This window comes from Azolla caroliniana, unplaced genomic scaffold, assembly GCF_043228905.1.
Source record: "Azolla caroliniana isolate FFs.n. ecotype wild unplaced genomic scaffold, voAzoCaro1.0.p SCAF_97, whole genome shotgun sequence".
Taxonomy (NCBI): domain Eukaryota; kingdom Viridiplantae; phylum Streptophyta; class Polypodiopsida; order Salviniales; family Salviniaceae; genus Azolla; species Azolla caroliniana.
Genome location: NW_028230532.1, coordinates 43,629 through 71,193, shown reverse-complemented (window position 1 = coordinate 71,193; position 27,565 = coordinate 43,629). Strand labels below are relative to the sequence as shown.

Here is a 27,565-nt window from a genome sequence, read left to right as displayed (position 1 = left end):
ATGACTATTCATCGGAACTGTTATAGTCTGAATACTCATAAGGTTGGGTCGGCGGCCAGCCCTTCTTTAGGTTCATTCGCCTCCCTCCAAACTGTACTTGCAAGTTTCCCTGCAGACAGCTCTCCACGCCTATTAACACTTGAAGAGTATACTGTTGCTAGGTCCGTCCTTCTCGAGCGAGTCTTTCAGGCAGGGATAGACCGTCTCTGGCGGATCGAACGATGATATTCCTGGCAAGCTAGGAGTCTGTTTCCCGTTCAATCAAGCCATGATCCTAGTCTTTTTCGTTCGACAGGGTGACTTTCCAAACAAGGAGACTAATATGTCTTACCTGAAATAATACTTACATTTTCATTTACGGTCAATTCTCTGTGATCTTTGAGTTTCCACTGAATTTCGCAACGTTCCTTACTGCGAGCAGTTGAGACCCGACCCAAAAAAAGGGGGGTGGAGTATAAGCGCTGGTCCCCTTCGGTAAAGTGCTTGTGCTCGCTGTTACCTACTGTGGGACCTCCGTACCCGAGGAAGGCAGAGCAGGAACAGTCAACCTTCGGCCTCGCTCCTCCTCTGGTAGTTTTGTAACCACTGTGGTTGCTTGCTTGCTTGCTTGCTTGCTTGCTTGCTTGCTGCCAACACGTCGGGAATCCCCCATTCCAGAGATGACGGGGTCAGGCCCGTTAGGTCCGAAGTTGTATGCCACTAGCTGTAGTGCCGATAGACTTATTACTTCAGCGCCGTCATTGAACATCGCAAGCTGAGCATCCATTTCCTGTACATTGCCTATACTGGAAGCGGGAATGCGTACCTCCAACGACTCCGAGAATGGAACCATAGGCTTCTCATTGGCTAGGGGAGCCTTCTCAATGCATAGGTAGCACCTCAACTTCCCGTTTCTGGCACGCTCTAGTCTCTTGAGTCTCCCGACGTCAGACGAGAATTTCCCTTGATTCTCGTCTCTCATTTGGTAAGCCAGATACTTTGTGGACTGTAGAGGTAGTCCGGTGCGTTTTGTTGCACTTCCATCACCTTCGTCAAAGGGCGCACTCCGATACCGTTAATGTCCAATAGCTTTGATGATAATGGCTAGATCTACCACCTAGTCCATCAAATATAATAAAGCGAAAGATAGTATAACAATAAACATCAGAACGAAACTGAGAGGAATGGTCCAAATAATCTCTGTAGTAGTTCCGTGAACCATTCTTTCAGGAATGGGGTTTCTTCGATAATGGAAATGCCATAAAGTGCGGACCAACATCCATAGTACGAAGATCAGAATAATGATTAAGAGGACCGGAATATCGTGATGTGAGTCAATTATTCCTTACATCATAGGTATGGCTGCGTCCTAAAATCCCAATTACCAAGGTTCTGCGGCGTCACGAGGAGCAATTGGGACGAATAGCTACCAAAAAAGGGTTCTCGAAATCACTAAGAGGCGTGTGCCCATTACGAAAGAATCATGCTCAAATATTCCTTTCAACGACTTCTAAGTCTGTTCGGTTTTTTCCCTTTTTCTCTCTCCTCCATATGCATGGGAGTTAAAGGTTGGTTCTTCAACAAGTCGCAGCAATGCAATGCAATGCAATGCAATGAAGGCCTTCGCTTTGTCTCGTCGACCGCAAACAAAGCGGCGATGGGCTGGCTTTCCGCGTTTCCGTAAAGAAAATCGAAAGAACTCTGATTGATTCTTATTCGTAGTTGGGATGCAGGGATAGATTTATTTCTTCCTCGAAGAACCGTACGAACGATTAGGCCGCTGCGATTTCCACACGCAGACACGCGGATTCAGCATGAAGGGCGGGCGATTTATTCCCCGATCGAACGAATGAATGAATGAATGAATAGGGTGTCGTTCGCAATGACAAGGAACGTTAGCTGGAAACGCGGTCAACTAACGGGCACAAGTGCAATATTTTCATTTTGGTGTGACTCTTGGTTGGAGAAGGCCACACCACAGTTGGTCTCTTCTCCATAAGCCGGACCGCCAACGTCAAGGCGAGATCACATTGGTCCAGTCCCCGCATAGCCAGTGGAAGGGTGAGGTGCATCCACTCAGATAGCATGGGGAGGTCGAATGACTGCGGCCACGTCAATCCGCTTCTTTTCTTTTCTTGTTGGGCCGCTAGCAATTGTCTAGCTTCTGCTACCAACTCCCCCATCGGGCCGTCTGACTTTACCGTAGCCGATAAGTAGCGTTAATCGTCTTCATCGCGCTGATGAAGCAGCGGGTTCATCCACCACCTTGGTTCTTCCCCGCAAGCAACTTCCGCCGTATTATCCATAGCTGTTCATCAAGAAGGCCTAGAGTTAGTTTTCCGATAAGATTCAAGCTACAATTTCAAACAGCACCTTTTCTTCATGAAGCGCAAGAAAACTGCACTGCGGAAGAAGAAGAAGCGGTAAAAAGTGTAATATAAATGGCTACCAAAGTTCTTCTTTTGAACTTTCAAGAAGGCCTGAATATTCATGGATTATTATACGATAATCTTTAATGCGGCTCAGATTGCGGAAAGAATTGAATGCTGGAATTTCGAAATTCCGTTGGTAAAATTCAGAAGGATCATGCAAGAAGGCAATATCATCTTCTGGCCATAATCTGCGAATCCAGCAAAGCAAAGCAAAGCAGCACTTTTCTTTTCACTTTAAACCGAGCCGGCGGCAATCTTGATGAATCACTGGCAAGAAGATGCTTTGCACTTTTCTTTCCACTTTAAAGCAGCAATCTTTGAACTCGGAAATGGCACTTTTCCCTGCAAGCCTGAAACGCACGCCTTCCCCAAAAGAAAAGCGGAACCACCTAACGAGTATTTTAAACAGCAAGCATGATGAACCGGCATGTTCATCAAACCAAACAGGTTCTTCATGCATGCATGAAGGCCTTCATGATGATGAAAACCGCTTCATTGGAATGTCACCGTCTCATTGACAACACGAATGATAACGAATTGACAATATGAATAGTCACGTTAGTTTCCCATTCTTAAGCATGGATTATTATACAATAATCTTCATTTGCTTTTTTACTGTTGACAACATGTAGTGCGGGGGCAGGGTTTGAACCCGCAGTCTTCAGGTCATGAGCCTGACGAGTTGGCCATTTACTCCACCCCGCAAGCAAGCAAGCAATTGATCTCTCTCTAGCGAATCGGAATTTATTTTAGAAAAAAAGAAGCCAGAAAATAGATTGCCATAGCCATGGGTTCAAACCTTTCCCCGAAGCTGCCGGCCGAAATCAACCGTTGCCAGTCGTTGTGTCCAACGAAGCTACGCGTAATGACTGTCCCTACCAAAAGACAAACAAACAAAGCATTTCTATAGGAGGTAACTGGGCCAATTCCCGCAAACCACCTATAGGTTAGGTGGCGGTGATCTATCGGCTTGTTCAATTCCCGCCGTTATCCGCTCACCCGCCTAACGCTCCTACAAACAAAAGGGAGGGTCTCCTTAGTAATTACGTGAGGGGGCCTCCTTCCCCATCTCTTGAACTAGACTGAACCAGTTGTTACTGATGATAGAGAACTGGCAATTTTTTAGCGGAACGTAGCCGGATTTTTCTACACCTCTTCACTCAATAGCTTTTACTCCTTGATACCCTCAAGTATGTGTGGTTTGATTTTGTCGGGGAGTTCCTTCTCATATTAAGCGATCTATGTCAAAGGGATCTAGTCCGGGAACCCATTGACCGCCGCGAGGATAACTACAATCTGTCATTCGATAGGGATCAGGGGATATTATAGTTATTTAAGTACCTCGGTAAGCCTAGCGCCGCAATATGGCGAATACTAAATAGCGGGATCGAGGTCTGACCCAAATTACGCAGAAGCGGCAACTTCACGATGTTATGCCGGCTCCAATTTTAAGGTGCCACGAAGTGCTTTCATAGCTTTCGGCTAAGCGGCAGACCCAACACAACTAACGAGTAATCCTACGTTAATAACGAGCCAAACTCCGCGATAGAGAGGTTCAGTTTCCGGGAGGATTTATCCATCTGTAATGAGAATGACATTGATAAGAGTATAAACAGAAACGTCTCCAGCTTATATTTCAATGACGAGTGAAGCAATCGAGCTACCTACACCAGTCTAGTCTAACCTTTTGGCGGCTCTTTCCGATGAACAGAGATATGAATAGAAGACATCTCCGAGGGAAACCTCACAACCTAGTAGTCAACGTGGCGATAATGACATTTATCAATATGCCACTGATTACTTACTGGGATCGTCATAGATGATTAATGCGTGCATTCCATGATCTCTAGAAGACTCTCCCGTAGCACGACCAGGATGTAGTGCCGGGAATTACAGGAGAGCAGAATCCGAAGCCGTGACTACAACAATAATGAGATATTCCAGAGCACCGGCTTCCGGGGGAATCTTAACCGATTATGCCACGGTTGAACGTTTTTATCCAATCACTACGTACACGCGAAACAATTTTTCACTATCGAAGGTGCCCTATGCGTTGATTGGTTTCTAGTTCAGAATGGTATCAATAGCTATAGCAGTCTTTCCAGTTTGTCGGTCGCCGATTATCAGTTCCCGTTGACCACGACCTATAGGGACTAGGCTATCCACCGCTTTTAACCCTGTTTACATAGGTTCGTGGACAGATTTACGTGCAATAATCCCAGAGACTTTGACTTCTACACGTCTTCATTCTACCGCGCTCAAAGATAGAGTCAAGCTTCTGCCGAGGAGAAGTGATCGTAGTTGTGCTCTCCGAACCGTGCGGAATAGTCGCCCATTACACGGCTCTCTAACTTGACTTTATCTGGGTCTTGTTTAACCCCAGAGGCCGAAAGGAGGGTGGAAACTTCCTCACAAGTTCCCTCCTCCTTTCCTCCTTGGGGACCCACTTTGTGATTTCCTGAAGTCCACTCTCTCCTGGAGTTTGCAGAGAGGAAAATGGCTTTTCAGTTAAGTCAGGTAAAACTTGCTTGCCTTTTCGCCGAAAAAGCAATAGAAAAAAGTTATGAATACAAGAAAGAAGAAACCGCAACCGCAGCCCTGGATGATTCTTCCTGAAGTAAGTTCTAAAGAATGCCCTAACCAGATTGATTTATCCATTTCACGTAATTCGGTCGGTTACGTGTTTTTCATAGCACCTTTCATGTCGTGCCACATAAAGATGGATTACCTAAAATCAGTTGAATTCCTAAATCATGAAAACAACTTTCACACGACGGCATCAAACGGGGCAAATCATCCATCTAGGAAGAACAGGATGTGGTTCCCAAAGAATGCTTTGACACCAGTGTTTCCTTCCTGTACTCCAGTGTTTTCGGAGCATCCTAATGGTTACACAAAATGGTCAAAACCTTAAAGACTTTGGGATTATTAGAAACGAATACTTCCCACACGTGTTCTCTAGGAGAGATTAGTCTCCCGCGAGTGCCTAAAGAATAGACAATCGACACTTTCTTTTTCAACGAAGGGAGTCCTTCACATTCCCATAGCCCTTTCTCTCTAGCTTTCTCTTGCTATACCGTCGCCGTTGCTGTTCTCAACCCTTTCATAATGTTACGCGGGCAGGAGAGCACTGAGGTAAAGTAACGGACGAGGGGGCACTATGATGGGTGGAAGGGGCGGGCCGGTGATTTTCAAGAGCGGATACGGAAGGAGAAAGGATGCGACTCCTCTCCTGCGTCGTCCATTCGAAATGATCGTTTAGTCAAGGTGTAGGGAGAATTTCACTAAATCCCGGGCTAGGTGATGAGGAAATAAAAGTTCAATACTCCAACACCCCAAAAAGAAAGCATACAACGTTTAAGACCCGTAAAATCTATCACTAGCTAAACAATCATTCGGTCATGTCACTCGTTCCATCAGTCTTTCACGATCCGATTCTGGTTCTATCTGCTTTAGGGGTGGCCTACAGCACAGGTCCTGCAGGGGTCGCCCCCCACGGTTTCATAGCTGCTTTCGAGACTCGATTCAAAGGCAAAGGGAAAGGCAAAGCCACGGCAGGTTTGGTCCGCCGGAACGGCGATCCGACCGGCATGGCCTGCGGAAACTAAACCGACATTCTATCATCGAAATGTTTGTTCTGTGCCGGCACTTAACCGCAGGCAGTTTCCGCCACGTTTACAGTAATGGGGAATCGACCGAAAGTCAAAGCCAGAACTGTACGGTGCAGGCAAACCAGCTATTCAGCAGTTCTCAACCCCATTCTTTTCGTTGTCGAAGGATCTGGAAAACGACCTGTCTCTCCTCCTATAACTTAGATAGAATTTATAGATTACTTTGCTGCTTGCTTTTTGGTAGAAATTGAATGACCAGAAAGGGACCCTCTTTACCTTCCACCTAAGCCGCCCGCGCAAGAAAGAAGAGCTCGAAGCCAATCCCACAGCGGGAACAGTGAAGCAGGTCTTTCCGTCCAAAAAGAATAATACGGCTATTCTCACAAACGAATTGTTCCCTTTTAGAGAAAAGAAGTTAGTAGAAGTCTACTCAGGGGAGGATAAAAGAATATGAGACGAGCGGCGCTTCGCCCAGGAAGAATATGAGCTAAAAATGAGCTGCTTTATCAGATGCTTCACCAGGTTTTTTGCCTCGCAGGACATTTATAATCTAAAGGGATTCCCATTCACTAAACCCTAAAACCTTACTTGAAACAAAATCGTTATGGATACGAAGAACGAGCAGGAGAGGGACGTCTGACCTCTTCGGGCAGGTTAACGCCTAGCCTACTAATTAGACCTAAACACTAAATAAAAAAGCACATGCAAAGGCTCAATAACTATCTATTCGTTAATTTTACCAACATCGTCAGTAGAAGAGGAAGTGCTGCAAGCACAGCAGACACCGCTGAAGCATTAGATCAACCGCACATCAATGAGCGTGTAACTCAGACTGAGGGTACGGAAGATATTGAGCGGATTGAAGAACTCGACTCCCTGATGAAGGGAGCTTACGCTAAATACGAATGGCGCAGAGCTATACAATTAATGCGGCGTTTTATAATCCAATAAGATTATTTCGGCCGAAGAATCCTTACCTATATCGCAGTATACCATAGAACACAACTCACCCTACGAGGATGCCGCAGAAAGCAGCAACGCGCCTATGATGCGGGCCGCCGCAGAAGACGACAATTTACCGCCCATCGATTCACCTACGAGGGCAGAGGCGGAAAGCTGAATTTCCACGTTCGCCGGCATACTATTTTTAGTGTAAATGAGGCGGAAGTAGCAGGTGGGTGCTTCTAAAATAAAGCAAAGTAGAAGAAAGAGGAAGAACCAGATAGAAGTCAAAGGTCTAGCTCTAGTAGATACAAGACCCTACCGGGTGCTTCTAAAGTGAAAGAAATGGAAAGAGAAGAATTGGATCAGTAAGGTAGGATATTAATCGTAAAAGATAACATGAATAATTTCCAATATTAAAGTTTACCTTGTTTTTTGTGTTTTAGGCAAGCAAGAGCTCTACTTACTTTACTGATTTCTTTTGATGTACTGAGAGCTAACGGAGCTCCTTGCATAAGGTTCAACTCCTCATCAGTGCATGTTAGCTTCGGCAACGAGCAGGGATGAGCACGGTCTTGGTTCGTAGTTTAGCTTCCCGGTTGGCTGGCTTGGCTGGCAAATCGTCTCTGTGGTTCATCGTTTCATGCCGCATCACAGCAAGCAGAAAAAACGGATTGATATACGCGGGCACAGCCAACAGCTGAACCTAATCATCGGGGTTTACTAATGGCTTGTAGTCTAGCTTCACTGTAGTCTGTTAGCTGCCGCTTTACGTTTGTCTCGCAGCTCCACCAAAGGTGCGCAGCATGGCTGCAGTCCGGCTGGCTGCTTTTCGTGTTCGTAATTCTGATACTTGGTGTAACAGATTCTTCCCGAATTTCACAATTCTTCACGCTCCGTCCGCAGTTCAGCTCTACACCGCATCTTCCTGGAAGTGGCTTCTGCTATATGCAGCTGTTTTTTTTGTAGAAACAGGTCATCCGCTGCTTCTGGCGGCTTCTGCTATACCCTCTGTTGGCCGTGTTCATATCTGCTCGTTTGTCCTTTTCTTTTTTTTTGCTCGTCTTTGGTTTCTAGGTCTGGCGCATTTTTGTTGCTGGCTGCATCCCTGCCTGCCTGCCTGCCTGCCTGCCTGCCTGCTGTTGGCAGCTTTCTGCCGGCCGGTTCTAGCTTTCTAGCTGGCTGCAACTTTCAAGCAAGGTCTGGTGCATCTCTTCTCTGCGGTTCCTCCGGGATGAACCGGCGCGCGCGCGCGGCGGAAGAAGCGGGCACGCACGCCTTTGTATCTCTGGGTCTGGCACGTCTTCTCCATGTGTGATTGCTGCTTAGCTGCCGGCTAATGAGCTCACAGTCAATGCGCAGCCGCGTGCAGCGGTAGTAATAAGGACTTGAACCCCAGCGAATCAGCAAGAAGGGCAACAACTCTTCCTCGGGAAATGAAAGAAGCCTCAGCGCGGCACCACCACCTTCGGCCCGGGACCACCATCTTCGGCCTCGACGGGACCACCATTATCTTCGGCCCCAGCGACGGTCTATCCGTAGCGGGCTTCTGATCAGTTCGCGCTAGAAATGAAATCCTGCCTGAGAAATTCAAGATTCTCTTCGCCGATTCTTGGGTTTCAGGATACGAAGCATAGCCTCGACAAAAAACCATGCTAGGCTTTGATTTTGTCAATTCGAACTTGCGTACAATGTTGTAGTCCCTACAATGCTGCAATAGCGTTCTCCGCTCCTATTGCCATTTCCGTCTCTGTATTCTTAATATACCCTGCTTGCTTGCTTGCTTGCTTGCTTGCTTGCTTGCTGCCAAAAAGCTATCGACTTGAAGGGGTCCCTGCCAATGCTAGGCCATGTAGTTAATCTGTGTTTGCGGTCCACTAACGCATGAACCGCCGGCTTCACCCGGCCGCATTTGGTCCCTGTGACGCTGTTAGCGCTAGGTAAGCTTCTAACCACCGGCGGAGGTCTGAATTATTCTAAATTTGTTCTATAACCCGAAATTTCGTATATAGAAAGATCGTTGGCAATTGCCTTTGTTCCATGGCTTTCTCTCTCTGAGGAAGGGTGGCCGAGCGGTTTAAAGTGTAGCACTGGAAATGCTATGTAGACTCTTGTTTACCGAGGGTTCGAATCCCTCCCCTTCCTTGCCATGAATACCCCATCCACGATTTGATCGAAAAAAAAACCTAAAGCCGCCGCCTTCAGCAGCAAGTCGACAATTAATTTGGTAAATGAATTCACGATTCTTCAATACTTTCACCCGCCCTATTGACTGGCTCGTTCAGGCATGATTCATCCGGAAACGGTGGCTTTGCGATTCGCACGAGTGATGCAAGGATTATCGTATAATAACAATCCCTGGGATGCCCGTGATGAGAACCTTGGCTTGCTCCTTTCTTTTGGTGTAGGAATGGCTTTAGAGCAAACCCCCCCAGCCGCCGTACTCGGGTATGCGATCTTCCAACGTTGTGAATGAGAAGTTTGCTTCATATGCACAAAACTAGTTGAGAAGATTGGCCCATCAATCGAACCCACCACGGCCCCAGAACCTTTTCGCTTTGGCGCGGATGAAGCGGTTGCCAGCACGCATTCCAAAGCCGCCCATCAAGGAACCCTAACGAAAAGCATATAGAATCTTTGGGTAGGGATCCTTAATTGATGATAAGGCTGCCGGGATACGGCGGAATCTCATGACCGGCCTCGACGCGGTTTCGCTTAAGGTTTCAGCCCTCCGATTAAACAGCCATGATTATAAAGAATCAATGCTCACTACGATTTTTATGAAACCCTGCCTGAACTTTATCATGGCTTGCAGTCCACTTAAATAATTTGCTACTGTTCTATCGGTTTTCAAACGGATACATAGATTTTGAACATCGAAGGAAGAAAGCATATTATGCGCCACTCCGGACTATCCATTTTAATTCCTGTGGTTTTCGAGGTATCATATCAATATACGTCTTGGAATTCCGATCGATACTCGCGGAGTTGATTATCCTTCTCAAAAATGAAGATTCGGAGTAGTCTATAACTCACCAAGCATTTGATATAACCCATGCATTCGTGTACGAATTGGTGTAGATGAAATCACTTCTGCAAGTTTGGTAATCAGTATATCCCTATCAGCCGGCCGGTGGGAGCGAGAAGTGCGGGATACGTCTGGTTTACATTCTCCTAATTATCCTGATTTACGCCGTACATTAACCGATTACGGTTTCGAGGGTCATTTATTATGAAAAGACTTCCTCTTAAGTGGATACGTGGAAGTACGTCACGATGATCTGGAGAAATGTGTGGTTCCTGAACTGATGGAGATGGTTCAAGAATTTTGCTATTCTGATTTGGCCAGTCCTTGGCGACTAATGCCGCCCAGATCCTTTTGTAATTTTGCCAGTCCTTGGCGACTAACGCCGCCCAGATCTTTTAGTACTAACCGCCGAGGCGGCTCGGAAGCCCTCCGAATCCGAAATCAGTTCATTGTAAACCGACGAGCGGTCGGGATAAAGAAAGAAAGAATAGGTGCATGCTGGCCCAAGTAGGCACGCACGCACGCACGCACGCACGCACGCACTTCGGGATGGGGGCTTGATGAATCCCCCATCCCAACCGGAGGTATGGCTGAGCGGCTTAAGGCATTGGTTTGCTAAATCAACATACAATCTTCTTGTATCATGGGTTCGAATCCCATTTCCTCCGAGCGAGTGCGAAGCACGAGCGATGCGACAGTGACGTGATGGAAGAAACCCATACATTGCTTTTTGGGAATGCGGCAGTGGCCTGCCGGGAGAGACCTAGCCGGTAAGGGAGTGCTAGTTTTTGCTTCTTTTCTTTTCTTTTCTTGCGCGCTTGCTGCTTTTAAGGTAACATCAATGCTGCTTTAATAACCAGTAGTGCAAGTTCATTTGGACGGACAGCGGGAAATGCGATCAATAACACGTGGAGTTGGGTCTGCGGGCAAGCAAACATTCCCCCGCACAAGTAGATTGAATAGGAGTTGGCCGGCTTCTTTTTTTCTAAAATAAATTCCGATTCGCTAGAGAGAGATCAATTGCTTGCTTGCTTGCGGGGTGGAGTAAATGGCCAACTCGTCAGGCTCATGACCTGAAGACTGCGGGTTCAAACCCTGCCCCCGCACTACATGTTGTCAACAGTAAAAAAGCAAATGAAGATTATTGTATAATAATCCATGCTTAAGAATGGGAAACTAACGTGACTATTCATATTGTCAATTCGTTATCATTCGTGTTGTCAATGAGACGGTGACATTCCAATGAAGCGGTTTTCATCATCATGAAGGCCTTCATGCATGCATGAAGAACCTGTTTGGTTTGATGAACATGCCGGTTCATCATGCTTGCTGTTTAAAATACTCGTTAGGTGGTTCCGCTTTTCTTTTGGGGAAGGCGTGCGTTTCAGGCTTGCAGGGAAAAGTGCCATTTCCGAGTTCAAAGATTGCTGCTTTAAAGTGGAAAGAAAAGTGCAAAGCATCTTCTTGCCAGTGATTCATCAAGATTGCCGCCGGCTCGGTTTAAAGTGAAAAGAAAAGTGCTGCTTTGCTTTGCTTTGCTGGATTCGCAGATTATGGCCAGAAGATGATATTGCCTTCTTGCATGATCCTTCTGAATTTTACCAACGGAATTTCGAAATTCCAGCATTCAATTCTTTCCGCAATCTGAGCCGCATTAAAGATTATCGTATAATAATCCATGAATATTCAGGCCTTCTTGAAAGTTCAAAAGAAGAACTTTGGTAGCCATTTATATTACACTTTTTACCGCTTCTTCTTCTTCCGCAGTGCAGTTTTCTTGCGCTTCATGAAGAAAAGGTGCTGTTTGAAATTGTAGCTTGAATCTTATCGGAAAACTAACTCTAGGCCTTCTTGATGAACAGCTATGGATAATACGGCGGAAGTTGCTTGCGGGGAAGAACCAAGGTGGTGGATGAACCCGCTGCTTCATCAGCGCGATGAAGACGATTAACGCTACTTATCGGCTACGGTAAAGTCAGACGGCCCTCAATCAACCAAAAAACATTACTGAAGATGGCCTGCGTAGCGCATACGATCTCCAATCACTAAGAGATGCAAAAGAAATTGGCTACTTCTCTGACCAAAGAGGGCAATGACGACGTAGTAATAGTTGGTAGTGACTCCTCTCATGGTTTAGGTAGCTCAGTTGGTTAGAGCAAAGGACTGAAAATCCTTGGGTCAGTGGTTCAAATCCACTCCTAAACAGCGAATTATTAGGTTCAAATCTCAATTATGCGCTAGATGCAACTAAAACCCGAAACCTCTTTGAGCTAGAGCCACAGAGCTCTCTATCTGTCCGATCTTAGCACCAACCCTGAGCAAATGGTGTGGCCTACCTGCTCCGGACGAGTGGCTCGAGAATAGCGCAAAACCAAATTATGGAAATTTCGCGTAAAGTGTGGTGGACAGCCTGCCCCCTGTGGATAGGTTTTTGGGTAATATTTGTTTTTCAGATTTCCCTTCCCTTCCCTTCCCTTCCCTTCCCTGTACGCACGCGGGATCTTAATTGGAGACGTAAGCGTCGCGGAAGGGCGGGCGGCATTCTCCCCACGCACGACGGTACCCCGTTTCTTTATAAACACGTAATCAGGGATTGGCTCTCTTTCGCGAACTTTCTATACTCCGAAAGACGACAAAGAATAAGACCAGTTCTTGTTCCAACCTGAGCTTCAATGCTCGCACCTACTCTCCGCCTTTACTCAAGGATACCGCCTTTCCTTTCCTTTCCTTTCCTTTCCTTTCCTTTCCTTTCCTTTCCTTTCCTTTCCTCTCAAGGCTTCTGTGCGCTTTCTTTTTGCTCGTGGTTTTGATCCTACTGAACACTTATTCTTACTATTAGAGTATGAAATTCCACCTTTTTCTATTTATAAAGGGATTTATTGGAGGGAAGGAAGGGAGGTCACTACGCTAAAGCGCCTTCGCGGCGGAAGGGAGGTTTGAAAGGTCAATTCCCCTTTCCTGAAGTGCGTTTTGTCAGGCTAAGAAAAGGGTAAATAGAAGTCTCGGTTGCCCGCCCTTTATATCCCTTTATAGAAGTCTTTAAGCGAACAAGCTTTCTCTTCCCTTCCATTTCCGCAACAATGGATAGAGCCGTCATACTACCTTCACCTAATTGGAGACTTGATTTAGCCGCTCTTTCCAAAAGACAAGAATGTAAATGAAAAACATCTCCCGGATATGCTTCTTGCTAGATGGTCTTCTTAGTAACAGAGAGATTTGTCGATAAGCTTGGGCTTGTTTAGAAAGATCATCGTGAATAATCAAGGATGGCTGTTTACGATGGACTGTCCTCTCCTGAACAGATTCGCAGTTGGGCCGAAAGAGAGTTACCTAATGGAATGGAGACCTGGGCAAGTTGATTAACCTTCTACGTTGCATTACAAGACTCATAAACCAGAGAAAGATGGTTCATTTCGTGAAAGAATATTCGGGGGCGGAAACTACCGATCTGTCGATAATGAAGAAGAATATTCCAATTCTCGTAAGCATTGTGGAGTCAAGTTTACCGACTCTCGGGTTCGAAGATATCGAATGGGATACATCAAACTAGCATGTCCAGTAACCCACGCCAAAACGAATTCCCAAAAAGTTACATTGCAAATCGCTAAACCCCGAACTAGAAAGCCCAGTATATTGCGATGCGTGACTCGGGAAACCAACCTATGGGTTCTTTCATCAATTATTGGAGCTTGCTTGAAATAAGCACGATAGTTCATTCTTCACTGATTGATGGGCTATAGTCCAACGTGATTTGATTTGGCATATGAGTGAAAGACAACCGCTTCTTCCGCTTCCGCTTCCGCTTCCGCTTCCGCTTCCGCTTCCGCATGATGAAAACCGCTTCTTTTCTTCGGCCGGCTTCTTCCGGAAATGGGTAAATCTCCCCGCTTCATCCGCGGAAGCAGGATTTGAACCGTAGACCAATCGCGGATGAAGCGGTTAACAGCGCGCGCTGAGCCACCAACAAAAAAAATGTACGGTTAGTATCATATACATTCTTTGACTCTTGTTACTTGAGCCGCCTCTGAATTTGCAAAACGTTAAGCCGACATTTCCTAAACTTTACGTACACCCTAACTCTTATTATAGGAAGAAGCGGCAGCGATAGCAATCCTATTTTTATAGAGCCCCTGACCTACATTTTGTTTGGTGACATGTTGGAGGATTCTATACGCTCTAAAGGATACAGAGACGTGATAGCGAAGGGGAGAGCACAAGGTTTGGTGGTTATAGGACTTACCTTAGACGAGACAGGAGCACCGTTGAAGAGAGATATGAGATCTTCTCTTGTGTTGCAGATGATGGAGATGGACCCCGCCCGCCCTGGGAGGAGCCGACCAACTCAATTTCTTGATATTTGCAAGGGAAACATTTCTCATAATCTCGGAGGGGAAAGGGGGCGGACATTTGCTCTCGGGGGAAGACCCGCTCCGATAGAGAATAAGGGAATTAATCCCCTAAAGCAACCAACTAGGTAAAGTTCAGCTACTGCCAGCTGAATTATTCTCTAAAGATGACCAAACCAAATATGCCTTAGTGCTTTTTTTTATTTGGACAATATCAGCAATTTCATTGCATTCTTCTTTTCTTTTTTGTATTTTGTGGTAATATCGATATTCATTTATGTATGCGACGGACAATTGCTTGCTGTCGGGGGAAGACCCGCTCCGATAGAGAATAAGGCAAGGTTGCTCGCCTAAAGCAACCAACTTTCGTTGCTCTAATTTAGTTTAGCGCAGAAGGTTAGGTTGATACAACTAAATTTCGGGGGCGGACCCTGCCCCGAAGTATTATAGGATCGAAAATGACAAGAACAGAAGAAAAGTTTTTACGGAAAAGAACGGTAACAGCTCCGCGTCGTTCTCTCGAAGAATCGCCATGATGAATCCTCGTGCAATTCATTCTGTAAACGAACTAAGTTTATGATAATGTCTTCGTCAAACTGCCTGCCTGCCTGCCTGCCTGCCTGCTGTAATCTTTCCAATTTGTTCTGTATTCTTTCCAGTTCGTTCTGTAAACTTTTTGATAATGTCCATGTTTTATCTAATCTGTTTCGTGAGATTCCCTTCTTTTCTTGTATTTATAGCTTTTTGCTTTTCTTCTCAATAAGATGGTCATATAACCCTTAGTGCTTTTTGCTTTTCTTCTCAATAAGATGATCATATGACCCTTAGTGCTTTTTGCTTTGCAAAAGAAAACTCATTTTTATTGATCTCTATGGGAATCGCTACCACCCTGTACTAGGATTGGTCCTTTAGAAATCCCATTGGTCCAGTACTTCCCCGGGACTGCACGGATGACGCTTCGCCTACCCTGAAGGATAAGCTTCCGATATCTTTTGACGTAACGTTTATTCAATTACCCTTTTCCCAGCAGATGCTATGTATGCCTCGGACTCAGCGATAATTATGTCCCTAACATACCAAAACTAGCAGTAGCACCACTCGTAGTTAGATAGGTGGGAACTGATATATAGAATAATCTTCTCTGAACTTGATGGATCTGTAGAACGGCTTGACGGCCGGCGCGGCGGAAATCTCGGCCATTTGCATTAGGCTCAACGTCCCTTCTTGCATACGTGCCCCTTCGAAAGCACAGACAATGATTATTAGCAAAGACTTATCCGTGGCATATTCAATTAAGCGAGTGATCTTCTTACCTAAAACGGAACCCATACTACCTCCCATGAATTAAAAGTCCATGACACCAAGCGCTATACTATACCCCATTGAAATATTCTATACCTGTTTGAACAGCATCAGTTAAACCTGTTCTTCTCTGGGAAGCAGTAATACGATTCTGATGAGAATCCTCAGCGGCGGGGCGGTTCATGCGGCGGAGAAACTTGGAACATCTCATGCAGTCATGTCTTCATCCATTAGGAAATCGATAGAATAATGGCAGGTTATTCCGGTAGACTGTAAGCCGTGATGAATTGAAGGGTTTTGTTCCAACATGCATGAAAGAGGGTTGTTCTTAACGTTTATCAATTTTTCGGACTAGCTCTGTTGAAGAGCTCGTATGAGAGTTGGCTCAACCTAGCCCCAACAATGGCAGAATATTTCCGAGATGTCAACGAGCAAGCTGTACCTTTATTCATTGACAACATCTTCCGCTTCGCCCAAAATCGCGGAATCAGAAGTCTCTGCTTTCTTTTTGGCAGGTAGAATGCCGATGAAAACCGCTTCTTCGGCCGTCAAGCAAGCAAGCAAGCAAGCAAGCAAGCAAGCCGTGGGTTATCAACTGGTTCTTCCCGGCCGGCCAGGTCTCTATAGGAAAGAATTCCAGATCAATAACTTCCATTCAAGCGCACCTGCGGATGATCTGACTGACCTAGCCCCCGCTACAACCATTTGCACACCTAGATGCTACTACTGCGCCGCTTTCGAGAAGATTAGCAGAAGAATATCTATGCGGCCCATTCATTCGTCTTCATGAGGCGGTGAGGGCCAAAAAAAAAGCCAAGACAGCTTCGGAGCGAACTCTGTTACCAGAGCCGAGAACAGCTTTAGACAATTCCGTCAGGCACCACGAAGGGCTGGCTTGAGAAGTATCGCAAGACTTGACTTTCTGCGCCCTACTCTCAATGAGTCAAACTCTCCGTATCCATTACTCTTTTACAATCGATTATTTGATAGATCTGGAATGTGATGAGATACACTCTAATCATCTCATAGGACCGCCCCGATGAAAACCAGCAGACCTAATCACCTTACGATGGTTAGCGGAATTCTCTCTCGGTAAATTGGGTCAATGAGACCATCGGCGTTCGTTTCAGAATCGGATAGTTACACGTCCCACATCCACTAGTCGCCGGGCCACCGAACATTGCTTCAACCATAAGGCAGCCAGAAAATTGGACCTTTAGTTTAGTTAGGTTTTCATCGCTTTCCGCACGCCTGGTAGAAAGCGGGTCGACCTTCCCCCCATTTACTTTATTTCATAGAAGCAATAGCGGCATGTATAGTGCTCGGTCTATCTAATTTGTATCGGAACGAAAGCAGCAGCAATGAACCGCTTCATCCGCGAGTCTTCCATCGACAAAGGACTGGCTCTGGCTCACGACGAATGCAAGCTGGAAAACACGGAACTCGGTACTTGGTTAGTGAAACCATGCATGAAAAATCAAGTTACCTACTACTGGATTCGAACCAATGACTTTCGCCGTATGAAAGCGATACTCTAACCCCTGAGTTAAGTAGGTTGGGCAGTTTCATAGCAGCCAGCCCGTTTCATCGAGCCTCGGAAGTCAAGGCGGCCATTCTATCTACAAGATTTTCTGTCAATTCCTTTCGAAAACAACAACTTTTTTTGCTCTGCCTTTCTGACATTTTCAAACAAAAAAGAGGCAGCTCCAATCTTAGCTCTATAGGAGGGTACTACGGGCGGAAAAGCAAGCCAGCTTTTTCCCTCGTCCTCGAGCGGTTCAGCGAGCGCGCTTTCGAATGGATGATGTCGAGGCGTAAGGTGAGTGCAAGGGGCAACTTAACTGTACAGCCTAGCCACGTTTACAGATGGCCCCTTCAACAACACAACTGGGCCGAAGCGGAGTGATCTTTGAAGTACACTTTCTTTTGTAATCATGTAATTACTATAAGTCTCAAGTCTGGGTGTAGCAGGACTTGAACCTGCGACCATTAGATTAAAAGCCCAATGCTCTACCAACTGAGCTATACACCCAAATGTATTGTATTACTATTACTAATTATAAGATAGATTTCTATGTGGTAATTGAACGAAAAAGAACAACTCTGACCCGGTTCGCCGGGCATATCGCGATGGCATTATATTAGTATATATAAATGAATGTTATATAGGTAACTATCCTTTGATTCAGACGCTTCATTTGCTTCATGCCAACCATTAATACCCTTCTTCGCCTTTCCATGGGCTATTTTCAAAATATTCCTCTGTCGTCGTCTTAGGCAGGCTTTCACATTCCATTTGAGTTCTGATAATTGAAAGATTGCATTCTCAAGCAAGCAAGCAAGCAAGCAAGCAAGTTGGAAGGTTTTCTGGATTCAAACGATTGACTTGGTACATCACACTCTCCCATGGAGGCCTACCTGGTACTGCAAAGCCTTGCCCTTTCGTGGCCGAAAACCCCACCCATGATTTCCATGCCGAGCCTGCTTAGATAAGAGTACGTGACCTGACTTTTTGAATCAAATTGAATTGAAAGGTGGTAAAGTGGCACAAATCGATTAATTGAGGGAAGCATAAAGGCTTTAAGCAGCAGCCAAGCCAGCACGGAGGGGCAAAGAATGAGCCAACCGCCACAGAATGGGCTCTAAATGACCTAAACTAATGTTTGAACACTACGCTAAACGAGAAAAGGCATAGCCTGTGTAAAAAGGGTAGAGACTGACAAGGTTGGTTTTTCCGCTACATGCTCTACTCGGAGGGCAGAGGTGGTCGGGCTTCTTTTCCATCAATATCATCAACTCCGACTTGAGAAAACAAACTTGGCATGATGCTAACGGGGAAAACGGGGCTCGAACCCGCGACTTCTGGCGTGACAAACCAGCACTCTAACCAACTGAGCTATTTCCCCTGGAAATGGGGGATTCATCAAGCCCCCCATCCCGTACGTAGGTACAACCTATTTGTTCTCCTTTGTTTTCTCGAGATACGAATGATGTTGAAAAGGCCATCGTCGAAGCAGACGGGACGATAACTTCTGTTAAGGCAAAGCCTGGAGTAACATAACCGAATGATTATTTGGCTAATAAGAGATTTCACGCCACAAAGGTTGTCGAAGGACTAGATACGTTTCCAGTACCTGCTACTGCTCCCGCTGAGGCAATGATAGCCGCTCCTACTCCAATTAATTTCGCACCTTCTAGCGTAACTAACTATTGGGTGTCTGTTAGGGTCACGAGAGAGACTATAATGCGCTGCCAAGGGTCACTTACAAGGCGGTTCATCAAACCCGCCAACCTTTTTCATCATGAAGGCCTTCATGATGAACCGGTTCATGATGAACGGGGAGCCAGCCGGAGGTATGACTGAGCGGCTTAAGGCATTGGTTTGCGGGTGAAATAGTTGTCCCTGGCAGAATTGGCTATCGACTCCAAATAACAGGTGACGGGAACATCTGGAAATTTAGTAAATAGGCAGTCCGCATTGCTTCCCTTTTGCTTTACGGAGGTTCCTTGGCTCTACCTTCAGGCAGGCAGGGTTTCTCTTTCTTCTTTTTACGCAGGCTATGTATGTAGTTCGGCTGAATCTCTCTTTCTTTGCACGCACTTTCTCTAGCCTGTTCATCGTTCAACATGTCGATTTCCATTCTAGTTCTCCACCCACTTTTGGCTTCGGTTTGCGACTGAAGGGACGAGCGCCGATCTCTTTCTGAAAGGTTAACTCGATGAAAGCGGATCTGCATTCCTTTTCGAGGGTTTATCTTGCCTTTTTTTCTCCTCAAGAGAAGAGATTGGCGGGTCGACCGGCGATGAGGATTTTGATATGCTGTGGGGAACCGATGAAGCGGGTCTGATATAATGAACCGGCTTCTAGGCGGTAAGCCTGGGCGCTCCATGTGAAGTCTCCCCTCTCGTCCCTTACAAGTCCTAGGTTTGCTTGCTTGCTTGCTTGCTTGCTTGCTTGCTCGTCAGAGTTTGATTCGCTCTCATCAGTCGAAGGGGGATCTCCGGCACGCACCTTCGCTACTCCTCCAGTGACTCTTCCGGCGCACTTGTCTCGTTGACATGAGCACGCTTTCGGTCACAAGAGTTAGATTGTGCACAAAATAAAAACTACGCGAATTGACCGCCCGCCGTTGAGTGACGAATTTGTTCATCCGGATGAAAAGGCTCGCGCGCGGGGAAGGGGAATGCCGCGGTGCATATGGTCTCGTTCGTTCGTTGGCCCATCGTTGGTTGGTTGTTGAGAACGTCAGTCAGCCGGCAAGCAAAATTTCAACTGAACCCCCCAATCGCTCAAGACTTCGATCAACGAACAGATTGTCTTGTCGTCGGCAATTCAGAAAGTGTTAAGACACCCACATGAGACGATGCGGTGGGTTCAGCGGGGGATGTTTACATTCTGAACCACGAGAAACCAGCCCTCACTCATCGTGGGGACTACGGGACCTTGGGGTCCTGTGGACCTCTTGCTCAACCCTCTAACGAAGAGGCTAGGGACCTTTTGCTAGCCTCCCCAAGCAAGCAAGCAAGCAAGCAAGCAAGCAAGCAAGAAAGTTATCCCTTACGGGAATCGAACCCGTTTCTTCGACATGAAAAGACGATGTCCTAACCACTAGACGAAAGGGACTTGGCTTTGAAAACCTGATGAAGACGTGCTTGAATCAACTCTACACCCAGCCAGATGCTTATGGCAAGAGGTTAAAGCACTACGATCTGTAGTACCTCCTCTCAATCCTAGGACCTTCGGGTTAACCATTTCCTACTATCTATAGGAGGCATAGTCTTCACAACTCTATATACGAAATTTCCGGGTTTCAAAATGAATGCCTAGATGACTCAGAAGGTCATGTCTTCAGAGAAGTTTCAGGCAGGCAGGTTACAATGCTTGTTTGATCCGTGGACAGAGTTATGCCACAAGAAGCCGCAAGAAGCGCAGAGAAAGACGTGGAAAAAGGACGGAGCGAAAGGTTACCCGCCCAGTACACGGCAATAATCGAGGTGACAGGATTCGAACCTATGGCCCTCTGTACCCAAAACAGATGCGCTACCAGACTGCGCTACACCTCGTGCTTGCTTGCTTGCTTGCTTGCTTGCTTGCTTGCTGCGTGGGCCATCCCCAGCAGTAATGGTTGAGGGCCGGCGTAAGCTATCGATTAGCGCCTAAGCCGCTTGGTTGGCACCCGATCTCTCATCACTCAATCTCGGGAAGGGAAAAGGGCCTAGAAAGAAAGTCTTATGTCCTTGCAGCAAGCAAGTCGCAGCAATGCAATGAAGGCCTTCGCTTTGTCGTCGTCTTTCGATCTATACGTTTTTCGAACTCCAATGCTTGCTTGCTTGCTTGCTTGCTTGCTTGCTGCTTTAGGCTTTAGCGAGGTTCATGAAATCTCGAAGAAAGCAGCAAGCAGCTGGGGTCTTTGAATAGTTAACGTCTCACAGGTCATGAGGCGGCTCGAAAGTCAAAGAATGTATATGATACTAACCGTACATTTTCCCTTCCCGCGCTGGTAGCTCAACTGTTAACCGCTTCATCCGCGATTGGTCTACGGTTTCAATCCCTTCATGCGCTTCATGAAGAAGCGCTTCCTCCTCGCGCATAGCGCTTCATCCGGCCGGGCCGGGCCGGGCCGGGCCGGGCCGGCATTTACCCAACTTGGAATTAACTTCATCAAGTCAGTACAGTTAACGAAAGGACGCTGGCGCTTCCCTTTGAGATTCCCTCCAGCCACAGGTTCCCCTACGACTACCATGTTACGACTTCACCCCAGTCACTGACCCAACCGTGATATGCGCCAAGAAGACCACCAATACCAAAATGGGCCACACTCAACGGCGGCATGGAACACTTTAGTAATGGGTGATCTCTGGTCGATGCTTCGGGCGAAACCAATTCCCAGGGTGTGACGGGCGGTGTGTACGGGGCCCGAGTACATATTCACCGCGGCATGCTGATCCGCGATTACTAGCGATTCCAACTTCATGTTCTCGAGTTGCAGAGAACAATCCGAACTGAGGCAATCTTTCTGGATTCGCTCCGCCTTACGGCCCTGCTTCCTATTGTAATTGCCATTGTAGCACGTGTGTAGCCCAGCCCATAAGGGCCATGCGGACTTGACGTCATCCTCACCTTCCTCCATAGTAGAACTACGGGCAGTCTCTTGTGAGTGCAACATCGGCACAGAGGGAGTGTCATCAATCCTGGCTAACCGCTGACTGAACACAGATTCATGGGCAGGTACCGATGAAGCGGCTCACTTACCACCGGCTCGCTCGTCGGAACCTCAAGTTCGTCGGAAGCCAGCCCATGTTCTATGTTCCTGCTTGCCGAGGGTGAATGATGACATTGATCCTCTGGGAGCAGCATATCTTAGCAACACAAAACGAGGGTTTCGCTCGTTATAGGAGTTAACCAAAAACGTCTCACGACACGAGCTGACGACAGCCATGCAGCACCTGTATGAATTTTCGTTTCATCCCGTTAAGGACAAGCACACCGGTTCATATGTCAAGTGTTCATACGTCAAGTGTTCATATGTCAAGGGCTGGTAAGGTTTTGCGCGTTGTATCGAATTAAACCACATGCTCCACCGCTTGTGCAGGCCCCCGTCAATTCCTTTGAGTTTCAGTCTTGCGACCGTACTCCCCAGGCGGAGTGTTTAACGCGTTAGCTGGGCCCCCGATCCGCGGACCAAGGACGAACACTCATCGTTTACGGCATGGACTACCAGGGTATCTAATCCTGTTTGCTCCCCAAGCTTTCGCACCTCAGCGTCAGTAGAGACCCAGAAAGCTGCCTTCGCTACTTCGGCGTTCCTTCGTATATCTCCGGATTTTATCCCTACACACGAAATTCCACTCCCCTCTGTCCCACTCGAGTAAATTGGTTTTGAAAGCATTCCGCCAGTTGAGCTGGCGCCTTTGACTTTCAACCTGATTCACTGCCTACGTGCCCTTTACGCCCAGTCATTCCGAATAACACTTGCCCCCCCCGTCTTACCGCGGCTGCTGGCACGGAGTTAGCCGGGGCTTCTTCTTCGAGTCTTGTCATAATCGCGTACTCGACGAAAGAGCTTTACAAGCGGCATTGCCCTTCCTCGCGTTAGCGACGTTTTTCACTCACTCACGCGATATTGCTGGATCGGGCTTTCGCCCATTGTCCGATATTCCCCACTGCTGCCTCCCTACGGAGTCTGGGCCGTGTCTCAGTCCCAGTGTGGCTGATCGTCCGAAAAGATCAGCTAAGCATCTGCGGCTTGGTCAGCCTTTACCCAACCAACTACCTAATACTACGCAGGCTCATCAAACAGCGCTTTTTAGCTTTATCGAAAAGCAGCAAGCAAGCAAGCAAGCAAGCAAGCAAGCAGCAAAGCTGCTTTCGTTTCTTTGGGATTCGGCCCAAACTGTTTGGCAGATTCCCACGCGTTACGCACCCGTTCGCCACTTTGTCTTCAACTGTTCTATAGACGAAAACAACGTTCGACTTGCATGTGTTAAGCATATCGCTAGCGTTCATTCTGAGCCAGGATCAAACTCGGTTTTTTGGTCAATTTCTGCCATACGAGGCAGGTTGATGAATTCATGTGCAATATTTGAATTTTGGTGTGACTCTTGGTTGGAGAAGGCCACACCACAGTTGGTCTCTTCTCCATAAGCCGGACCGCCAACGTCAAGGCGAGATCACATTGGTCCAGTCCCCGCATAGCCAGTGGAAGGGTGAGGTGCATCCACTCAGATAGCATGGGGAGGTCGAATGACTGCGGCCACGTCAATCCGCTTCTTTTCTTTTCTTGTTGGGCCGCTAGCAATTGTCTAGCTTCTGCTACCAACTCCCCCATCGGGCCGTCTGACTTTACCGTAGCCGATAAGTAGCGTTAATCGTCTTCATCGCGCTGATGAAGCAGCGGGTTCATCCACCACCTTGGTTCTTCCCCGCAAGCAACTTCCGCCGTATTATCCATAGCTGTTCATCAAGAAGGCCTAGAGTTAGTTTTCCGATAAGATTCAAGCTACAATTTCAAACAGCACCTTTTCTTCATGAAGCGCAAGAAAACTGCACTGCGGAAGAAGAAGAAGCGGTAAAAAGTGTAATATAAATGGCTACCAAAGTTCTTCTTTTGAACTTTCAAGAAGGCCTGAATATTCATGGATTATTATACGATAATCTTTAATGCGGCTCAGATTGCGGAAAGAATTGAATGCTGGAATTTCGAAATTCCGTTGGTAAAATTCAGAAGGATCATGCAAGAAGGCAATATCATCTTCTGGCCATAATCTGCGAATCCAGCAAAGCAAAGCAAAGCAGCACTTTTCTTTTCACTTTAAACCGAGCCGGCGGCAATCTTGATGAATCACTGGCAAGAAGATGCTTTGCACTTTTCTTTCCACTTTAAAGCAGCAATCTTTTCACTCGGAAATGGCAAAAGAGCTTGGAAGAAGAATAGGCTAGGGACGGAGTCGAACCGTCATTCCAGGATTTGCAGTCCAATACATTGCCATTATGTTACCCAGCCAGCAGAACGTTTTTCCCGCTTAAATGAAGAGAGGCGGGACTCTCATTTAAGGGGGGTGACCTTAGGCCACCCTTTGAAATAATCTAAAGCCTTACAATCAATTTCTGCGATGCCATAAAATGTGAACCAACGACAACGATTTTGGGCAAAATAAGAATTAGTGATTGAAAAAGACCCGCAGCTTGCTTGTGAAGCCGACCAGCGTACTGCCAACACGACTTGTTTATGCCTATTAAAGAACCTTTTAATGCTAATTCACAGAAAACTATACGAAGCATACAAAATAACTAATATACGAAACGGAAGCGACCGATGGAAATACGTCAGTTTCTTACTCATGTAAATAAACTATTTCTTGCTGCTGTTGGTGCTTAGGAAGAGACTGCTGGTTAGGGGGCGGCTTTCGATTCAATGGTGCTTTTTCTTTTCTGAAACTAGCGCAGCACGAATCTCTTCTTTTACCGCAATATTACGCTTTATTGGGTTCGTGTTCAGAATTCTGGATGTCCTACTTCTGCAGAATGTCTCATTTCTGCTTCTGCGAAACTTTAGACCTTTGTTTCCAAATTTCCCACTTCTGCTTTTATTCTTGTGGAACCTAAATTTTCTACTTTTGTAAAATTTCTTCTTTTTGTGGAACCTCTCACTCTCATTTTTGCGAAAGGGACTCCTGAAAAGGAAAGCCACGAACCCTGCAGTAACTGCGGCATACCCACCCTTCATTAAATTGAAAATCAACCCTTTGACCTTGTCGCGGTCACGCCAAATCTTGGTTAGTTCAATCCGAACTATTTTCTTGTTCAATGGTTTTGACAAAATAATTTCCGGTTTACGTGGTTCTGGCAAAATAATTTTTGGTTCACGAAGCTCTTCCACTTTTTCCAGATTCGAATCTTCGATCCCAACAGAATTAAACTTTGCTTACTTGGTGATTGGCGCTCTTGCTGTCACTTCATGTTTTAAAAGGATTACAGGAGTTTTCAGTCCTGTATTCACCAAGATCATATTCTGCGGGTGTAACAGTTTGATTAAACCTCTGTCCCCATCATGACTTTTGTCCCTGTATTATAATGGTTTCACTGAATATTATAGAGCGCCTTCACGTAGTAAAGTGGGACTAGAATTATACAGTTAACCTAAGCCGCACCATTACTGCTGGGGCTTGGCTCCCGAACCGTGCATGAGCTATAGGCCTCACACGGCTCTTCCCGTCATGCTGGCATCTCCTCCCCGTATTTAGCTATGACGGAAGGCGTTTCGAGTTATGGTATGATTTCACTCCAAATTGCAGGCAGGCAGGCAGGCAGGCAGGCAGGCAGTTAGGACGGTGATTTAACGCGAGTTTGAATACCTTACGTATGATTCGCTGTCATCTACGATCCAATTTGAAGAAGTTAATGGGTCCCCGTGTCAGCTCTGGAGCTTGGTGAAGAATCCTATTTCCAAGAGCATACAGCCTGGCGGGCCTTCCGTTTCCGGAGCTTCATGGGCGTTGCCCCGTTCCCCAACCAGATGCTTGGATGTGAGCTATACTCCGTAAGGGATGCCGCGAGCGTAGATGGTCTGTCTCAGACAGAAGAGCCATCGATAACTTACTTTTCTCGGGCGTCAAGGGATGCTCAATGACAATCCCCAAGTTGTCACTGCCTTGCTCCCTCCCGCTATTACGATAACGAGTCCCGTGGTCAGCACCGTCGATTGGGCCACGAAGCTTACACTCATTCATTGTTCGTCCTGCGCCCCGGGCCTTTTGCTTTTGCAGTTTCGAAGGTAGCCGCCCTTCCATCAAGGCCTGGGAGTCAACTGAACATCTCAGCTACTGGCGGAAAAGATCGGCGATCTCTTTTTGTCCGCTTTTGGTTGAAGTTCACGTTATTAATAGCGTGAGCCGTTTTGCAGATATTGCTTAGGGCTAACAGATCACACTGGGGAATAATTAACCAAAGCTCGTTCTGCTTTCTCTTATTCTTGTTCTGTTTCTCGTTTCGAGGTCTGTTTCTAATATCTATGGGAGTTTGTGAGAGGTCCCTCAGGTGAAAGCAGCTTACATGGGAATGAAAGGGATCCTCTTAGCGGCATCTCTAGTAAGAGATGAAGCTAGGAGGTGGGCTGTCTAGTCCCTTAGCCTTCACCGAACCCATTATGCTCAGATGCATACAAAGGCTTATGGTTCCTGGCGAACTTAACACCCGAGGCCAAACCTCGCCTCGAATGTAGGAGCTGCTATAAGTCACTTTATATAGAGACCTTCTTTCAGGGATCAAAAGGCCCCCACGACTCAAGCAGTTGGATGGTTGGATGGGGTGTTCTAAGACCTTTTTCATAGCGTCATACTACCCATACACGATTCCAAATCGGAATCTTTCCCGTCGCTACCGTCTTCGGTGGGTTAGGGGAGGTGGAGATCGGGCTCGGAAAAGATCCAGAACAGGGTCTCCTCTAATCAATCCCGAACAAGTTCTCGAAGCTGTAATCTTACGTAATGTCGTGTGATCAATTCAAGAACCGCTTCTGTTCTGCGCCGATAATCTCAGGATCGCCGCACATTGTTTCTAGTTCGGAGAGAGACACGATCGCCTCTCCTTTCTCCAAAATCGATAGATACTGCCCCCGTAACCTCAGAGGCGAATTTTGCCATATACCCAACCCTAACCATGGGAAGGTTTCAGAACTGAGCAAACCAAGGTTCCCATCCCAAGGCGGCAGAGGTAAAACACCTGCTTGCTTGCTTGCTTGCTTGCTGGGGATGTTAGAACCAACCAGTGCCGATGAACCGGTTCATCATGAAGGCCGGCCCGGCCCGGCCCGGCCCGGCCGTTTTCACGCATGAGGAGAAAGGTAGCCTTCTACCGCCCGCCGCCGAGAGAGCACCTCACGCGAAACCCGCTCCGCAACAACAAAGTCGAGCTAATTCGCCGAAGGCCTCTCGGAACTCAGAGAATCTGCAGAACAAGGGAACGGTCTGAGAAGTCACCTTAGCACTGCTGACGAGAGAGAATGATACCGAGGAAAGGAAAGGAAAGGAAAGGAAAGGAAAGGAAACATTTCTCCCTTTCCAGGAGAATCGGGGGGCGGGCAGATTCCAAGCTAACGACCGAGATGAAGGAAAATAAAAATGGGAAAGGGTAGTAAGTGGGAAACAGGAGGAATGGATGATGATGGAACGGTGATGTATCAGATAAGGTGGACCAGCGCTGATAGACAACGGAGAGTAGAACCTGAACCCGACTCTATCGTTGGGTATTCGACCCCTGAACCTTTGGCCGGGTACTCATCTAATGCATTCCGAAAAATACAGTAGGAATTGGACCTACCGAGCACCGTATAGAATCGTAAAAGGAAGACAACTAGGTGATTCGTCGAGCCCCAACCGGCCGGATCCCCTGCCCTTGATGTTATAAGCCCACCTTCAAAGCAAAGC

At 46.8% G+C, this 27,565-nt stretch overlaps 5 non-coding genes and 1 pseudogene across 5 annotated transcripts; 2 read left to right on the top strand and 4 right to left on the bottom strand.

Moving 5' to 3' along the window:
* Positions 1-9,022: 9,022 nt before the first annotated feature.
* TRNAS-GGA (transfer RNA serine (anticodon GGA)) lies at positions 9,023-9,109 on the top strand. The gene has a single exon. It is a non-coding gene; the product is annotated as a tRNA-Ser (tRNA).
* Positions 9,110-12,123: 3,014 nt separating this feature from the next.
* On the top strand, positions 12,124-12,197 carry TRNAF-GAA (transfer RNA phenylalanine (anticodon GAA)). Its single transcript has one exon. It is a non-coding gene; the product is annotated as a tRNA-Phe (tRNA).
* Positions 12,198-17,599: 5,402 nt separating this feature from the next.
* On the bottom strand, positions 17,600-17,672 carry TRNAK-UUU (transfer RNA lysine (anticodon UUU)). Its single transcript has one exon. It is a non-coding gene; the product is annotated as a tRNA-Lys (tRNA).
* Positions 17,673-18,472: 800 nt separating this feature from the next.
* TRNAD-GUC (transfer RNA aspartic acid (anticodon GUC)) lies at positions 18,473-18,546 on the bottom strand. Its single transcript has one exon. It is a non-coding gene; the product is annotated as a tRNA-Asp (tRNA).
* Positions 18,547-20,630: 2,084 nt separating this feature from the next.
* On the bottom strand, positions 20,631-20,704 carry TRNAP-UGG (transfer RNA proline (anticodon UGG)). The gene has a single exon. It is a non-coding gene; the product is annotated as a tRNA-Pro (tRNA).
* A 644-nt stretch (positions 20,705-21,348) lies between these two features.
* On the bottom strand, positions 21,349-23,170 carry LOC147849264 (18S ribosomal RNA; annotated as a pseudogene).
* Between the last annotated feature and the right edge of the window lie 4,395 nt (positions 23,171-27,565).